General features: G+C 41.8%; 1 long non-coding RNA gene across 1 annotated transcript; it reads right to left on the bottom strand.

Annotated features, from left to right (window-relative positions):
- Positions 1–15165: 15165 nt before the first annotated feature.
- Positions 15166–15846, bottom strand: LOC140708355 (uncharacterized). The gene is made up of 2 exons (XR_012088474.2): positions 15766–15846; positions 15166–15305 (listed from the first exon to the last, which is right to left on the bottom strand). It is a non-coding gene; the product is annotated as an uncharacterized LOC140708355 (long non-coding RNA).
- Between the last annotated feature and the right edge of the window lie 1273 nt (positions 15847–17119).

Below are 17119 nucleotides of genomic sequence, written 5' to 3'. Positions count from 1 at the left end.
TTTTTTTTTTTTACATCATTGTAGCTTACAAAGATTAGTAGTGAGGTGGTCCCTATCCTTAGGTCTACAATGTAAAAGACATGATGGGAAAGGGGTGCTGGGGGGAGGAAAAAATGAGCTGAGACATTAACTGTTAAAGTTAGAATTCATCCAACAATCAGCTAATACAGAAATTTTGGAGGAGGACTGATGGAATGGCATAACTTGCGAAAATAACATAACTTGGATGAGAGAGTGCAGGGAATGCTTGTCAAATTTATGGATGACACAATATTGGGTGGAATAGTTAATACCCTGGAAGACATAGTATTAAGTCAGAGTCTTTCCTCATAGCGCTGGAAACCAAGCCCTATGAGGAAAGACTGAAATAATTGGGTATGTTCAACTTTGAGGAAAGAAGACTGAGGGGAGATATGATAGCACTTTTCAAATACTTGAAAGGCTGTCATACAGAGGAGGGGCAGGATCTGTTCTCAATCATCCCTGAGTGCAGGACATGCAACAATGGGCTCAAGTTACAGAAAACCAGTTTTCGACTGAATATCTGGAAAAACTTCCTGTTAGAGCAGTAAGACAGTGGAACGAATTATCTTGAGAGGTTGTGTTTGGAGGCATTCAAGAGAAACGTAGACAACCACCGGGCAGATATCCTTTGATTTGTATTCCTGCATCGAGCAGAGGGTTGATGGCCTTATAGGCCCCTTCCACCTTCACTATTCTATGAACAAAAAGGCTGTTGATCTCAGAGCCATCCGGTTTCTTTTTGCTGTACCCTAATAGAAGGGTGACTGGTTGGTGACAATAACTAATGAAGAGACAGTTCGTCTCTTGCCATAGGTGCTGGAATAGCCCTACCTATCTCTGATACTTCTGTTCTGTATTGCTTGTAATAACAGAAAAACAAATTGGGGGTGGGTAGTTAGAAATTGTTCTGCCAACCTAGCAGTTCAAAAGCATGTAAAAATGTGAGTAGATAAATAGGTACCGCCTTGGTGGGAAGGTAACGTCGTTCCGTGTCTAGTCACGCTGGCCACGTGACCGAAGAAGATTGTCTATGGATTGGAAACAGGGATGAGCACCACCCCCTAGAGTCGAACACGACTGGACATTTACTAGGTAGAATTTGGGGGTGTTTATCAATGCTGGCTGGATAACTCCGCAAATTGGAGTGCCAGACTACAAAGCCAGAGATCAGGAATTTTATTCCGTCCTGCGCCTCCCCGGAGAAGAGCTGGCCTGTGTAGCCTTGAGCAAACTGCACAGTCCCAGGGTGCCCCAAAAAGAAAGGGATGGTAAACCGCTTCTGAATATGCTTTGAAGTCCCTGGAAAAGGTCACCATAAGTCAGAATCAACCTGACAGCATGCAGTTATTGAAATTGTCAAATAAATAAGCCAGTTTAACTTTTTTAAAAACAAATTTACTGCATTTTGAGATATTGAAGGAAGCATGAGGGAGCAACCATTTTAGCCTGCTGCAGCAAAATGAGCAAAGTATCTTATGACCCCTTAAAAAGCAACATAAGATTCCTTTTTAAGGAATGTGTCCTTCTCCAATGGACACATTGGAGAAGCCAACTGCTGTCCGTTAAACATGTTCATCCTTAAGAATTATTCATGGAGTAAGAATTGACTTGCTTTATCCAGTCCAGTCCACAAGACCCCACACCCCTTTTTTAAGGAAATCTGACTGTTTAACAGTTCAATCAATTAAGGGTATTGCTCATTATTAAATGGAAGTACCTCTCACAACAGCACACCAATAAAAATATACTTTTACAGGCAAGCAAGTATCTCTTGCTTGTAAGATTGTTTTTCTTTCTCAATTAAATTTGGGCTCCAGCAATTGTACTATCTAAGGCTATTTAAAGTGATGTTGGATGTATTGCAGCCCTAAAACTGTCGTAACTGGTTAAGTTACAATACTTTGAACAAGTTCTAATCAAGGCAGTAACTTTTCCCTTTAAAGGGGAGAAACTAAAGTCAAATACTGTACTTGGATTGTGTCGTCAAAACTATTTAATCCTCAGTGACATGGAATCAGCTCATGAGAGCCCTGGGCTTCTCAAATGGGAGAATTCTCAGCTGAACCTCCAGAGGGAGCTAGGAAAAAGGAAGCCGAAGAAAAGCAGAACTACTTGGTAAAAGAGAAGAACTAAGCCTCAAATGTTTTTCCATATGTCATATTCTCAAGGAGGAACGTCAAAATTATCCAGAATATAGTTTGAAACCTTCCACTCTATAATGATGAAATATAGCTTCTTTATGTTACAAGACCAGTCAGTACATTAAAGGGCCCTGTCAAGAACTCAGAAATGGCGAATAAGCATGTAAAAGCTATGTCTGGTCATAATCTGTCACCTTTATCATAACACCAACACAGTGAAAAGCAGATGTCGGTGAGAAAGGTTACTCCTTGCTTTACTAATACTGTATATGTGAGGGTATGTTTGTATGGAGAAGCGCTTGATCAAGAAAGCCTAGATAAATAGGTACCACCTCGGAGGGAAGGTAATGGCGTTCCGTGTCTATTCATGCTGGCCATGTGGCCACAGAAACTGTTTTCAGACAAACGCTAGCTCTATGGCTTGGAAACAGGGATGAGCACTGCACCCTAGAGTTGGACACAACTGGACTACGGTAAATGTCAAGGGGAACCTTTACCTATGTTTGTATGGAGAAGTGCTTGATCAAGAAAGCCCCACAACCTGAAGTGTGATATTTAGTTTTATGTTTTACAAGGTGATATTTTAGCTTACCAATAATGATGTGCCTCCAAGTCAATTCCAACTGACAACAATCATTTCCACTGTTTTCTTAATACTCAGAAGTGCTTTACCATCCCCTTGTTCTGGGGGTGCTTAAGGCTACGCATACTGGCTCTTTTCCTGGAAGAAACAGTGAAGATTCAAACTTCCAGCCTCTTGACACCACAGGTAGATACCAAACTCACTGAGGTACAGAGCCACAATTTAATAATATAACCATACACTTTACCTGTAGATTAGCTGCAAACATTTCTGGCCAAATAGTAAAGAGTATCATTGTGTTCTTACCTCAGTATTCTGCCCCAATGTATGGTATCTAAGCAGCTCATCTGACAATTCAGTCCTGTCCGCAGTCATGATACACATACAGTATAACTGTGTATTGTTTAGAAGAGTTGTCAACATACCTTTCAAGTTTATTGTTATGAAATAAAATTATCCCATAAAGCAGGCAAAAACAAAACACAACTGGTTTGTCCTCTGGATAACCATTCCCATGATTCCTGACCAATGGCTATCCTAGCTAGGCTTTATGGAGTTTATAATCCAAAACAGCTGGAGGAAACTGGGTTGCTTAAACCTGACTTAATGGTAACTTTTTCCAAAGAAAAGGATAGATAGACATATTGTCCTTGCATGTTTAATGTTCGCCCTTGTTATTTGCCACTTTTTGCAATAAATAAATAAAAGTAACAATTATTAATAGAATAAGAATTAACTTGCTTTATCCAGTCAGATTAATTGTACAAACCAGGAAAGAGACTTTTCCTTTTTGGCTAGAATTTATACAGATATGAATGGGTTGCACTGTGAAAGCAGGACCAAGGATTCCAATTAAATTAACCCCTTTTTTTAAATACACAGTTTCAGCAGGCCTGTAGATTGTGCCCTGAACTCTTTAGTTTATGCAAAGTGAGTTCTAAAAATATCTAGAGGGTCACACGCTTCACTGGTTAGATGGGCCAAGTCTGTGGTTATGTATGAACAAGCATGGCCAAACCAAAGGGCAATTGAGGTTCACTCCTTGAACAGGCTATTTTTACATAATACACAATTCCAGATGACTCACAGCTCATCAATATAGTATCCCACCTCTTGTACTATACCTTAAAACCTGAATATTGCTTGATGTGATCATAGGCAAGCACTCTGTGGAACTGATCTTCAATTCCAGGGTTTCACACTTGTTGGAACTTTTCCTTCTGCTGAATTCTAAAATTATTTTATTTATTTGAGGCCTCCAACCCAGAGGTTAATAGTGACAACCTGGTGCTGTGTGCAGGCAAGGATGGCCTTTCTACCTGCCCAAGTCAGCGAAATCTACCTACCTACCCACCCACCCACCCACCTACCTACCTACCTGCCTGCCTGCCTGCCTGCCTGCCTGCCTGCCTACCTACCTACCTACCTACCTACCTGTTTAACTCCCCATCTTTCTGCCAAAATGGTATTAAAGGCAGCTAATAACAACAAAATATAGTTTAAAAACTTGATCCTAATTAAAGCAAAACATAAGAACTAATTACATAAAATGCGATTAGAAATCCGCAATGGCAGGAACAGGCAGCTTCCAACCAATTAAAAATAACACTCTTTGTAACAGACCAGAGATCAAACTAGATGTTAAGGGGAAAATAAATTCCCTGTAACTATCATGTTCTCCCTCTTGTTATATGATTTCTTCAAATATGATTGCCTCAGCAATCAGCCTTGCAAAGTAAGCATGTTTAACATCCAGTGATCAATCACAAAACAAAGCGCAACTAAGTGCAAAATACTGAAGGGAGAAAAGGCATGTGATATGGCAAAGACATATTTCACTACTTGAGGGAGGACCTCTTGTAAGCACATGATCTAGTTGGGCCTCAATTTTATATGCCCAAATCCTGCCTGAATAAAAATATATTGGCTGACTTTCACATTAGTAACATGGCTGTACTGGCTTGCTGTCAGAGACCACCCTCAGTGGCTTGATGAGGACTCTCTCCCTACCTCTCTGGCTTCCACAAATTGGATACACAGGTGAGTATTTAAACATGAGGTGGATAGGAAATCAGGTAAACCATCCCCCTGGCAGCTCTGGTAGGCTCCCCATTGTGTGCCTGTTCTCAGCCAGCTGCTAGGTTGTTCATGCGCCTGGGAGTTTGCTGAAGTGGTAGGGAATGCTTACACAACTGCCCTTCTGCCCCATGTTTGGGCAACAGGATATTAGCCGGAGCTGCTCTTTTCTATGTGAAAAGTGTGTCCTCTCACCAAAAGGTTAATTCTGCACTTCATGCTCCTTGATTGCATAGAACCCTCTTATTGCAGCATTATGTAAACAATGGCACTGGAGCAGTGCCAAAATCCATTTTCCTTCTCTGGAGGGATGGAAAATAATATACAGTATGCTGGTGAGTCATTCTCACACTTCTTCCTCGTTATTTCTACACTTTGTTCTTTATGTTCAAAACCCTGTAGGTTTTGTTCCCCCCTTCGCCACACACACCAAGTATTAAAGATTAGCAAGAGCAATGAAATTATTAATGCCTCACTTTTTGCCCTTCACAATCATTCAATTAATCCCTGCCAGAACACTTTAGGCAGGGTAGTCTTTACTTCTACAGTCATGGCCTTCGAACACTGTCCTAAACCAGCTCTTGATTATTTTCAATTTTTCACACTTCTGACAGAGCCCTTTCTTGTCTTGAGCCTCTCAGCTTTCTGACAGGTTTATTCTACTGTTCCTTCGTCTCCTAGCTGTAATGCTTGTACAGTGGGGTCTCTACTTAAGAACTTAATCCGTATTGGAAGGTGGTTCTCAAGTTGAAAAGTTCTTATGTTGAATCTGCATTTCCCATAGGAATGCATTGAAAACCATTTAATCCGTATCTGCTCTTTTCCGTCCATAGAAACTACAGTGGAACCTCTACTTAAGAACTTAATCCGTTTTGGAATGGTGTTCTTAAGTTGAAACGTTCTTAAGTTGAAGCAAAATTTCCCATAGGAATGGACTGAAAACCAATTAATCCGTTCTGGCTGTTTTTTTGTCATGTAGAGGTGCGTTCGTACATTGAAGCATTAGTTCCCATAGGAACTAATGCAAAGCTGGTTAATACGTACTCTACCACTAGGGGGAGAATTTTTTTTTTAACCTAAGATGACCTAAGGTTAAAAAAAGAGCAGGAAAGTTTTTTTCCCCCTGTTCTTATCTTGGATTTCTGTTCTCAAGTAGAAGCAAAATTTAGCAAATGGAGCTGTTCTTAAGTTGGATTGTTCTTAAGTAGGGATGTTCTTAAGTAGAGACCCCACTGTATGTACTCGGACTATTTTAGTGTTCTACTGCCACTCTGTCAGGAAGGTACAGTATACTACCGTATTTGCCAGCGTATAAGACGACTGGGCGTATAAGACGACCCCCAACATTTCCACTCAGAATATAGAGTTTGTTATACACTCGCCATATAAGACTACCCTCTCTTCCACACACCTTCCACTCACCAAATAAAAGGTGCTATTCATTGTCACCATTGTACGGCCAAAGCATGACCGCAGTGCCTCTGCCCCGCCCCTGCATCTCCCTGTGACCAGCACTAGTGTGCAAGTGCGCATGTGTGAGTTCTGCGTAGACAAGGGGCAGGCCGGAGTGCCGCTGTTTCCCACTGAGCAGAATGGGCCGGTCACGTCGAAAAGGCTGTCACCCCTGTCTCGCTGCTGGTGCTCGCCGTGGCCACGCTGGATACTGCGCGATACTGGACGGTATGTAGAATGAGGTGGGCAGGCATCGGGAGGCCACTATGGGCAGCTATGTCTATCCCAACTGAAGTGCACCCGGTGTATAAGACGACCCCCCCCCACTTGGAGGCATGTTTTTCAGGGTAAAAAAGTAGTCTTATATGCCAGCAATACAGTATTTTAAAATTGAATTGATACAAATGCAAAGTGCCAAAAGATACTGCAATATAATCTTAAACTGCAACAGGAAGGCTGCTGCTCAGAGATCTACACAGCAAGCTTTGACCTTCTCCGGGAAGAACACTCAGGAACATAAGAAGCTGTTTTAAACCAAGTGAAACTATTGACTCCCATAGCTCAGTAATGGTCATACAGATCAGCAGACACTGCCCAGCACATTAGGCAGGGTTTCTTCCAGCCCTAATAGAAATTGCTATGAAATTAAATCTGGGCCCTTCTGCATACAAAACATATGTTCTGCCTCTATGCTATGGACCCTATTGTAGTTTTATTTGCAGCTTCATATGCTGTCTCTAGTTTGAGGGACTGGGAAGGCTCTTCTCTTGATTGTCTAGCTATCCAGCATTAACTAATTGTTCTTTCCAGCTTTTGTAATTCAAAGAGAGCCCCTCTTATCTACAGAGTGTTCTATCCCTCTCTTTTGTCAATTTGTGGCAGTTGCTTGTTGCTGCTGATCTGTTTCTTTGGTTGCTAGTATGTGTGCAGTAAATAAAACAGTATATCTAAGCCTGTAATTTCAAGCAAAGCAGAGTGTGCAGTTTATATACTGCCCCATAGCATTTAAAACACTTTCTGGGCAGTTTGTAATTTAATTATCTAAGGTACACATAAACAATTGTAAGTAAATAAATGTTTTTATTCTTTCCCTTATAAGTATCTCGAAGTGAGTTATTGAGACTTTAAGCTCGGGTTAATGAGAAAGAGGTGGACTCTAGGGAACACATTGCCCTCCTAACTTGCTCCAGTTTGTCTGCATCCTTCTTAAAGTGTGGTGTCCAAAAGTGGATACAATACTCAAGATGAGGCCTAACCAGTGACGAATAAAGGGGAACTAGTACTTCACAAAATTTAGATACTAAATATGTATCCATGGCTTTTATGAGCAATGACAATCCTTCTGTCACATCCCTAATCCATCCTCCAGGGAGACAGCGTACCTATGAAGTCCATGGATATTCCTGGTATATTTCACCTTCAATCTGACACAGCAGGGAGTCTCCTGCTACAACTACTCTTCTTCTTTTTGTAGTATTTTGGTTCAATGACTCTGCTTAGCTGAGTTGAGCTTCTCTCATGTCCTCTTCTGGGGTCTTCTGTATGTCTTCTGCATGCAGTCTGCCAGACTCCTCTTTAAGAATGAGAGTGGTTTTGCAGTTCCACTGGTGAGGAGTGCCTTCTCCTTCTTTTGCTCCTAACTGTGGCTGTGACTACACAGCAAGAGAAATGCAAATTAACTTGCCTTCTCTCACTGTGAAGTTGCATTGGGGCATTTGGTTCTCTTGGATATAAGCAGCCACTGAACCAAAAGAGGACTTCCAGTTCCGCTTGAAGGTAGTAGGTAGTGCAGTTCAAAGAAACTGCTTTAAGAAGGCTTTCCTTCTTCCCTTTTTCTTCCCTATCTTATTTTGCCAGCAGTATCCTGAAGCTATTAAAAGATAAAAGAATTAATAAACAGGACTAGGGCAGAGATATTTTTAAAGTGGCAGCTTAAGGGAAGCAGAGGCTTTGCAGAGAGAGATGAGTACTGGTGCTGCTTCTGTGTGTGTGCAGGCCTGTGCTCTTGCCTCCCCCTCCTCCCTTCTTCCCCTCACATGCACACACACACACCACTCCCTGTCAAATATGGATTTTAATAACAATTTTATGTCAGGAAAAATAAGAAATTTAAATGGGGAACATAACATGGAAAATATATAAAGCATGTAATAGAATTCAAAATGTATTGTGCTGTCTGAATATAATATCAATATCATCATGTAGCCAGATGTACTCCAAAAGATGTAGGCTAATTACATGGCCCTCCTGGCCTAGGAGATCCCTGGTTCAGGACATTGCTTAGATAAAGATTAGGGTATGTTGACATTCCAGACCCATGGGAAAGCTAGAGTCCCATAACAGATTGTTTTGACCATGCATAAAATCTAAAGATATATAAACAGAGATTTCTACCATATGTATGGAACATCTGAAAACCTTGTTTTCACAAAAAGGGGAGAATCTCTGACTGGAATGGGTGAGAATTATGAAATGTGATGTGACTGATTTACTATAGTTCATGTCATGCTCAGCTTTGTTTTTACAAATAATATGTATTGGAATCAAGATTTTTAAGTGACTTGTATGAGAGTTTATGTATCATTTTTACTAAGAAAACAGTGATTTAATTAAGAAAATAGTCTTAATATTGTATCCTTTGAAGCACTAAACTTAAGTTCTATGACATTTGAACAGAAGATGGTAATTTTAGTAAATTCTACATTTTTTATAAATTAAAAATGCTATCTACGTATACGAACTAGAACGTTTTGATATTAGAGGACTGTAAATTTTTGCAATATATACTCATTTAGTTTTATATACTCCAATATATTCTACATTTTTTAGTTTTTATTTACATGATTACTTGCTTGCTAAATAAATATTTTTAAAAAGAAAAGGGTTCATTTTTTAACTTTAAAGTCAACATTCTGAAAAGTATTCAGGAAGGAAGAAGTGAATGAATATAAAGCAAGGTACAAAATCTTCTGTGACCACAATTCAGTTCCTTGTCAGATGTGTATAAAACACAAATCTATAAGTGCCTTATAGGGAGTCTGTAAAACAGGAGCCCTGTGAAGGCACTCAGATATTCCTCAGTGGAATCTGACACTCCTCACTCTCTTTAACTGCCCCCCTCTGCAGGGTTGCAGCCGCCTGCTCAGGTTTGGCTGCGGGGGGGGGGGACAGAGAGGGAGTAGCGATCCGGCAACTTATGGCTCGTGTGCCAGCAGAAAGGGCTCCACGTGCCAGCTATAGCACGCGTTCCATAGGTTCGCCATCGCTACCCTATGATATTTGTTTTCTCCTCAGCATTTCCCTCCTCTGCTTTGTATTGCTGTTCTTTCACCTCTAGTGCCCCTCTTGGCTGTTGCTGCTGCTGCTTGAGAGTTCTGTGTCTATGCAGTCTTCATTTTCTCTTAAATGTGGACACTCACTGCTCCAATTCTCTCACTTGCTCTACCAACGCTGCAACCCGTTTGCACTTGCTACATGTTTGTGCCATGTTTTCTCAAGCCTGAAGACAAACATTGCACCCACTATGCAGGTCATCACCACAGAACTGTCTCTTTCGCCCATAATCCCTGTTACCTTTTTACTTTCTCCTGTTTGTGTATGAGTACCTTTTCCTTTATCTTGTTTGCCTTAAAGGAGGCTGGGAAAGTCCACTAATACATTACTATATCCAGAAGCTGGAAATTTGGTTAGGAGCTTCCGTCCACCAAACTCTCCCATCAAATTCCTGTTTCTGTCGCTCAGTGCTCAGTTTCCTTGCTCTGGTGGCTCGCTCCCTGGGGGGGGGGGGGGAGGTCTGTCTCAGTCTGTTGTGCTAGCCTGTCTCCTCCTTAATCTCTTCAGTCTCCTCATCCCTCAGCAGTGTGGAAGCCTGTGAGCCCATAGTACCTGCTTCACAATAAAACAAGCTCTGAGGAAGCTCCAGAGAGCCTAGAGACGCCAGTCTTCGGTTTGACTGAGAAACAGTGCAGCCAATCAGCTGTAATGGCAACACACCAGCTTCTGCAATCACAGCATGATGATGATGATATATGATAATCAGAAACTGAGTCATTATTGAACACACTAAGAATATATAGCAGCATCTCAGAAATGGATTTTGGACTGGAGAAATGTGCAATACTGGCAATAAAAAGGGGGGGCTGAGCTGGCAAATAGTAATGGCATTAAAGTGACAGATAGCAATGACAAAAAGAGTTTAGCAACAGAAGAAAGTTTTAAATACTTGGACATCTTGCAAACAGAAAAGATCAAGCAGGAGGACGCTAAAAATAGGAATAATAAGGAATATCACAGAAGGGTCCTAAAATCAAAGCGTAATAATAAGAAACAGGAGGGGGGAGAGAGAGAAGGAAGGGGGGGAGGAGGAGACTGCAAAGCTGACCCAAAATGACCCAATGGATCATTGAGTCAAGGAGGCATGACAGGAATCCAACTCCCAGCCTCTGGCTCCACAGCCAGAGACCTCAACCACTGAGCTATCCAGCAGTTCATACGGTGGAATCGTTACATCAACAAGCAACTACAAAAGTACAGAAAGTACAAAAATTGCAAGGTATCAAACATTGGCAAGACATTTAAGTAATATGGAGACAAGATCTAGTTATATTCCTCCCCATACTAATTTCAACAGGTCAAGTTGTTCCAAAATTTATGATTATCAATTTAAAAACAAATCCAGTAGCTGCTAATTTGCTTCCTGGAATTAAAAAAAAATCTGTGGTTTTGCAAACATCATCTCACCCACAATTTTTTTTAGGACTTGGTTTCTAATGTTTAGGCTTGACCCTTCAGTCCACCCACATGCACCAGCAATGCTTAGGAATAAGAAGTATAATAATAATATTCTGTCAAGACGCCAGCTTTAAAAAAATTCCACAGAGGAAAAAAGTAGTTAAGATTATTTTATTTTATGGCAGTCCCATTTTCCATCTGCACCAACAGGAATTTGCTGTACTCAATATATGTAAAAATGAAATGAGATTGATGATGGCGATAACATTGGTAATGTAAAGATTGCTTACTGACCAGATGACGGATTAGTACACATACCAAGGTGGGAGTACAGAAGAAACATTGTGCTACTGGGTCTGGAGCCAGCACCAAACATTCTTGCGTGTGTGTCTGTGCATGTGTGTGTGTGTGAATGTGCACACACGCACACAGAGAGAATTTACAGAAAGAGAGGTACAAAACAGCTTGTGAAAGAACACTCTAAGGTTTAGAATCCAAAGGAGAATTTTCTGAATTTCAAAAGTTTTAATCCATAGTGATCATGATTTTCAGCAACACCACCCACTAGAGAAAATCTACAGCCCCAAAAGAACCCATTCCAAGTTTATTCTGACACCATTTTTAGTTTTCCCTGGTAGGAAAGGGACTGTTGAACACAGAGGCATGAAACAGGAACAACAGAGATATATCTATATTCTGTCTAAGATACATTTGGTCTCATGCTTCAAGGTTTATCCTCCTTTTATCAGCGTACAAAGTGTGCTGCTTTATACCGTTTTGGTTGTAGATGGGACTTATATCCTACCAAACTGTCACGTGTAAACAAAAATATGCTGATTATAGCAGCAATACTGGTGGCAATGGTATGGCGTGGACATGGGTGATTAATTTCTTTGCGAATCAAGGAGAGACAGAAGGAATATTGGGAGTGGTAGCTACTGTATTGGTGGTATAACAATGTAAAGTGGTAATATTAGCACACCAAAGGCTCAAATCCCTTTCGCTCCAAAAGAAAACGAAATGGTGGGCAGGTAACAGTGCTGTAGTGTTGCTGTGTTTTATTTCTTCTGCATCACAGCTCAATTTAAAATATGTTTAAATCTTTAAATAGCCCAAGCACAGACCCTTCCCTGTTCAAATTCCATGCCTCACCTTGCACATTACATAGTACAGTATTGCCAGTTGAGGAACCATGGCTAAAAGATATACAGGATCACAACTTCTTAAGTTATTTGCCTTTTTAAGGAGGGTGGCAGTGATCTTGTGCCTTTAACTATTGGGTGACAAGCAGAAATGAATCAAGTTTCATTTTGGATAGCTAGTTTTGGATGGCCAGTTACAAGGCAGGCTCCACCAGTTCATCATTCTGTATTTCTGAGTTTTATTTCTTCTGTATCACTGCTGTTTGGTTTTTTTTTTAATGTGAGTCAATGGACTTTCATTTTTAAAAAGTAAAAATGAGAATTCTTTTCCCATTCCTGCTCTGTACTTACCAAAGGAAGGGAATCTGCATGAGCATTAGTATTTTATATTAACAAATATGAATTGTAAACCAATTGTATACAAACATGAATTGTATTCTCTTTTGGAGGAGGGGCAGAGACCCCAATCCACCCATTGAGAACTCGACTCAGTGGATCTTGACCTGTCATTCAATGGCTCTCTTTCACCACACGGAACCTTTGAGGATATATATTCATGAACACATCAGTGTGTAAGAGTAAGTAAATGCAGGACAATCATGTCACTGTCCTAATAATGAATCCGTTAATGCTTGATTTTTGGCGACAGCTAAAAAACAGTTATTTTAGAATACTGCAACAGTATCACATAAAATAGCTTTTCAGAAGTCTTCTGTTTACACAGCAGAGTTCTTATAAATGGGGTGGAAATGAAAACAGTGGGCATGTGTCTACTAGTGAAATATAGACTCCTTCATCATTCACTTCTACTTGACACAGCTTAATAGTCAAGCAAAACAAGAATGAATGAAAACATTTTGTCTCTTATTCTCACTTGTTTAGAAATATCACACATTAGATTTGCTTTCACTAATCTGATACCATCCAGATAGTATGGACTAGAACTCCCATTAGCCCCCATCAGCAGGAGAAGTGAGGAGGGATGTTTGGTTCAAAAGACTGAAAGAGTCCATATTGGGGAAGGCTAAAGGTTGAGAATAAGGTTTCCAACAGCTGTGAAGTCAAAGACTAAACTTGAAATGAACTATTTGTAAACTGTTTTCACCTGTAAAAATAAATGCATTATTTTAATTGCAAGAGATTAACTTTCTCTTCTCTACTATTTGGGACAATTGACAACACTTTTGAAATGCCGGTCTTAAATTCTATACTTTACACTAGTGATGGTGAACCTATGACACACGTTTGACACACAGAGCCCTCTTTGTTGGCACACGAGCCACAATTCCCCATAGAGAAATACTTACCTGTCTTCTGATCCCGGATTTCGGCACTCCCCTCTGCTGGTGCAGTGGTCCAGCGGAGGGGTGCAATGGCAACCATTACCGGTCTAGCCGGGTAGGTGGGGCTCATTAGCCTGGGAAGGCAGCCCATCAAGGAGAAGCAAAACTCTCATTCCAAATCTCCACTGCCTTGTGGCTATAAAAGGCTTCAGGAGTTAACCTCGAGGCAAAATCCAGAGCCAGAGTCCCAGAGGCAGTTTGTTGCAACTGCTGCGACATCGCTTGAACCAGTTGTATGTATGTATGTATGTATGTATGTATGTATGTATGTATGTATGTATGTATGTATGTATGTATGTATGTATGTATGTATTTATTTATTTATTTATTTATTTATTTATTTATTTATTTATTTATTTATTTATTTGATATGTATCCCACCCATCTGGTCTATCCGACCACTCGGAGCGGCTTCCAATATAATATAAACAATTGATCAAAACACATACAGTAGTTACATAAATTTTCAAATGAAAATGTGAAAACCAAGAAAATAGAATAAAGATAAATAAAGGAGAAATGAGAAGAGAGAATCAAGTATTGGCTCTTGCCTTTCCATTGGACTATTTCAGCGATGTGGAGAGGGTGGATATGGTGCTTGGGTAACAGCCTATCCTCCATATTATTTTACCCAGGCTTCGTGCTCTGGAGAGGACACTCCAGCTTCGCATACAGCGTCGAAGTCCTCCATACGGAGCACGTTACCATAGTCTCTCGAGACTGAAGGATGCCTATGCCACTGTTCCAGCCCAATGGGGGATTGGAGGACCAGTAAGTATTTGTTAATACTGCCCATAGGGGGGGGGGAAACCAAGCATTTAACCCTTGCAGTACAGGAGCAGTTGTTTTTTCTAAACTAAAACTTCAGCATTCAGGTTTTAATTGCAGTATTGGCACTTTGAAATAAATACATTGATTTTGTGTTGCAGTTTGGGCTCTCGTGCTCAAAAAGGTTCACCATCACTGCACTAGGCGCTCAGAGGCAGCCACTGCCCTCAAGCAGCAGATTTTGCAGTACCAGTGTATTTTTGCCATCTATCCATGGCAAAGATCCACATGAATTTTAATGTACACTCATCTCCAAATCATTGCCCATCTCCATTTCCTCGGTTGTGGCACTGGAGTGAGAAGGTTGGACTGGAAGCTTCTTTGAAGTGCATATTTCCTCCCCACTTGTACCCTGCAGGGAGCTGTCCATGGAGTGCTTATGGTATTGATGATGAAGATGAGGCTTTCCAGGTCTCAGAGAATGAGCTGCTGTGCCAGGAAATGGCTGGGATCCCCTGAATCTCCAGGCCAAGCAAACAGATGTGCGGACCAGTGGTGGAAGGGAAGGAACGAGTCTCATTTATTGTTACGGGGTGGCCATAGTGTTTGGGTACCCAACTCCAACCCTCTCCGAATGGCACCAGGGCTCACTGGCTTCCTGTGTCTTTCCAACACGACACATAATATACTTGCTTAGGAGCTCAGACAGGGAACCCACAATGCCTAGCTCACTCCCTCACACATGCATGGAGAAATATTATGTTCCCAATTCCTGTGACATCACAAGGCCCCACACCATGACTTCACAAAGACCCACCCCAGGCATTGGGCCCCAGATATAATGAGGGGATGGGGAAGATTATCCCATGACAACCCCTGACAAAGAAGACAACACTTCAAAACCATTGTGGAAAAATTCTTTTATTGGTTTTGGAAAAGAGGGTAAATGGCTATCCTCAGCGGAGACAACGGCCTGGTTCAGCTCTAGCAGGGCGCCCGCCTTCTGGTCCCTTGCATCCCCCTGGGGAAGAGGAAGCTTCGGGCCCTGCAAGAGGAGAGAGAAAAACAACTAAGGGGTGAGTTCATCCACTGCCGTCAACCGGCTTCAACCCAGGCGTATTCACCAACCAATGTTCTGGCAACTTCATCCCGAAGTTCCGCCTGCCAACATCCACTGGCTTCCACCAGGAATATCCACCCGTTCATCTCTTCTACTCCGCTTCTGAAGCCAGCCTCCACCAGCTCCTGAATACTTGGGTCACACATACGCCCCGGTGACTTCCCCATGGAATGCCAGCCAGCCCATTCAGACACACATTCACACACACACACACACACACACACACACACACACACCAGCCACCACCACCCCGACACACACACACACACACACCTTCACTCCAGCAGCCATTCACACACACGCCTGGGCTTCCATCCACTGATAGCCACCAATCTTCCACCAGTTGGTTTCAGGAGGCTAACATCCCCCGGCTTCATCTGCCAACCTCTGCCAACCTCTGCCTTGCGGCCTCAGCCAGCTTCCACAGGGAGATTCCACCATTTCTGTCTGGCAACTTCCACTGACTTCCCCTGCAGTCCATCAGCCAGCTTCAAGCCACAGATCTCTGCCAGCCTCGAGCTGTTAACTCGGAAGCCCACTAGGCAAGTTCACATGCTTTCGCGAGAAATCTTGCCTTGAGCAGAAGGGCTGGGTCCCCTGCAGCCGCTGCCGCTCTCTCTGCCGGACTGCCCTCTGGCCACTGGCCTCCCTTCTGGTCTCCTGCCCTGCCCAGCAAGCCCCTTTTATCTGCTAGCAGAGAGGTCGAGCCCTGTGAGGTCACAAAGACCCAGGAGAAAAGGGGTTTGCGTTCCCAAGGCAGCAGTAGCAGCTCCCTCAGGATTGGCTGAGTCCTGAAGATGATGTCAACAGTCCCTCTGATCATGTAATTCACTCACAAAAGCTTGCATTTTGCATGATTTTTTGGAGACCTATTAATGTACCCCCTGTCACCAATCGCTCTGATTGTTAAATCTCCCCATGTTGGCCTTCTGACAGGATTCTAGGCTGGTGCTCCAAAAAGTTATCTTCCAGCATTTGCACCAAAAGGATCTTTCCTAAGCCCTTAGCTAGGGGAAAAAATGAAAGTAATAAATGAATAAGGATGGGCACAGTCACACAATGAAGGCTTTGATCCTTTTTTTTTTTTTTTTGGCCTCTTCTTGGACATTTTTTCTTGCCCTTGCCATGAAGAAGATATTATAAGGAGCCTGTTAAGAAAACAACTTAAGTATTTGAAACACATACGAGTATTTTAACACCATCCCTGCACTATCAAAGATGCAGTTGTGTTTTAAAGAGTCTCTCAGCCTTTCGAACTCCCTCCCACTGGAAGGCAGATTTGTCCCACCAGTAAGTATTTATTTGTTAATACCGCCCATGGCGGCGGGGGGGGAAACAAGCATTTAACCCTTGCAGCATTCGGGTTTTAATTACAGTATTGGGACTTTGAAATAAATAAGCTGATTTTGTGTTGCAGTTTGGGCACTCAGGCTCAAAAAGGTTCACCATCACTGCTTTACACAAACCAGAAAATGTATTTTTGTATATGTTTATTGTCACACACGTTGTTCCAACAATACATGGGTTCTTCAGATGTTCAGGAGTTAAAACTTGAGTATTTGTACCAAATTGCTAAAATCCAAATCTCATGTAAAACACAGTGGAAAAAATCCTATTGCTTAGTGTAGTAAATTGCACTAGAGTAGGCCCATTGAATCATTGGGGATTTGGTGAGTTAACTCCTCTATAAATTCTATTGATTCAAATGGGCCTGTTCTAGTGCAATTTACTGTGCTAAG

Source organism: Pogona vitticeps, chromosome 1, assembly GCF_051106095.1.
Source record: "Pogona vitticeps strain Pit_001003342236 chromosome 1, PviZW2.1, whole genome shotgun sequence".
NCBI classification, from domain to species: Eukaryota; Metazoa; Chordata; class Lepidosauria; order Squamata; family Agamidae; genus Pogona; species Pogona vitticeps.
Note: the sequence above shows the minus strand (reverse complement) of the source record. Positions and strands in the feature narration are given on the sequence as shown.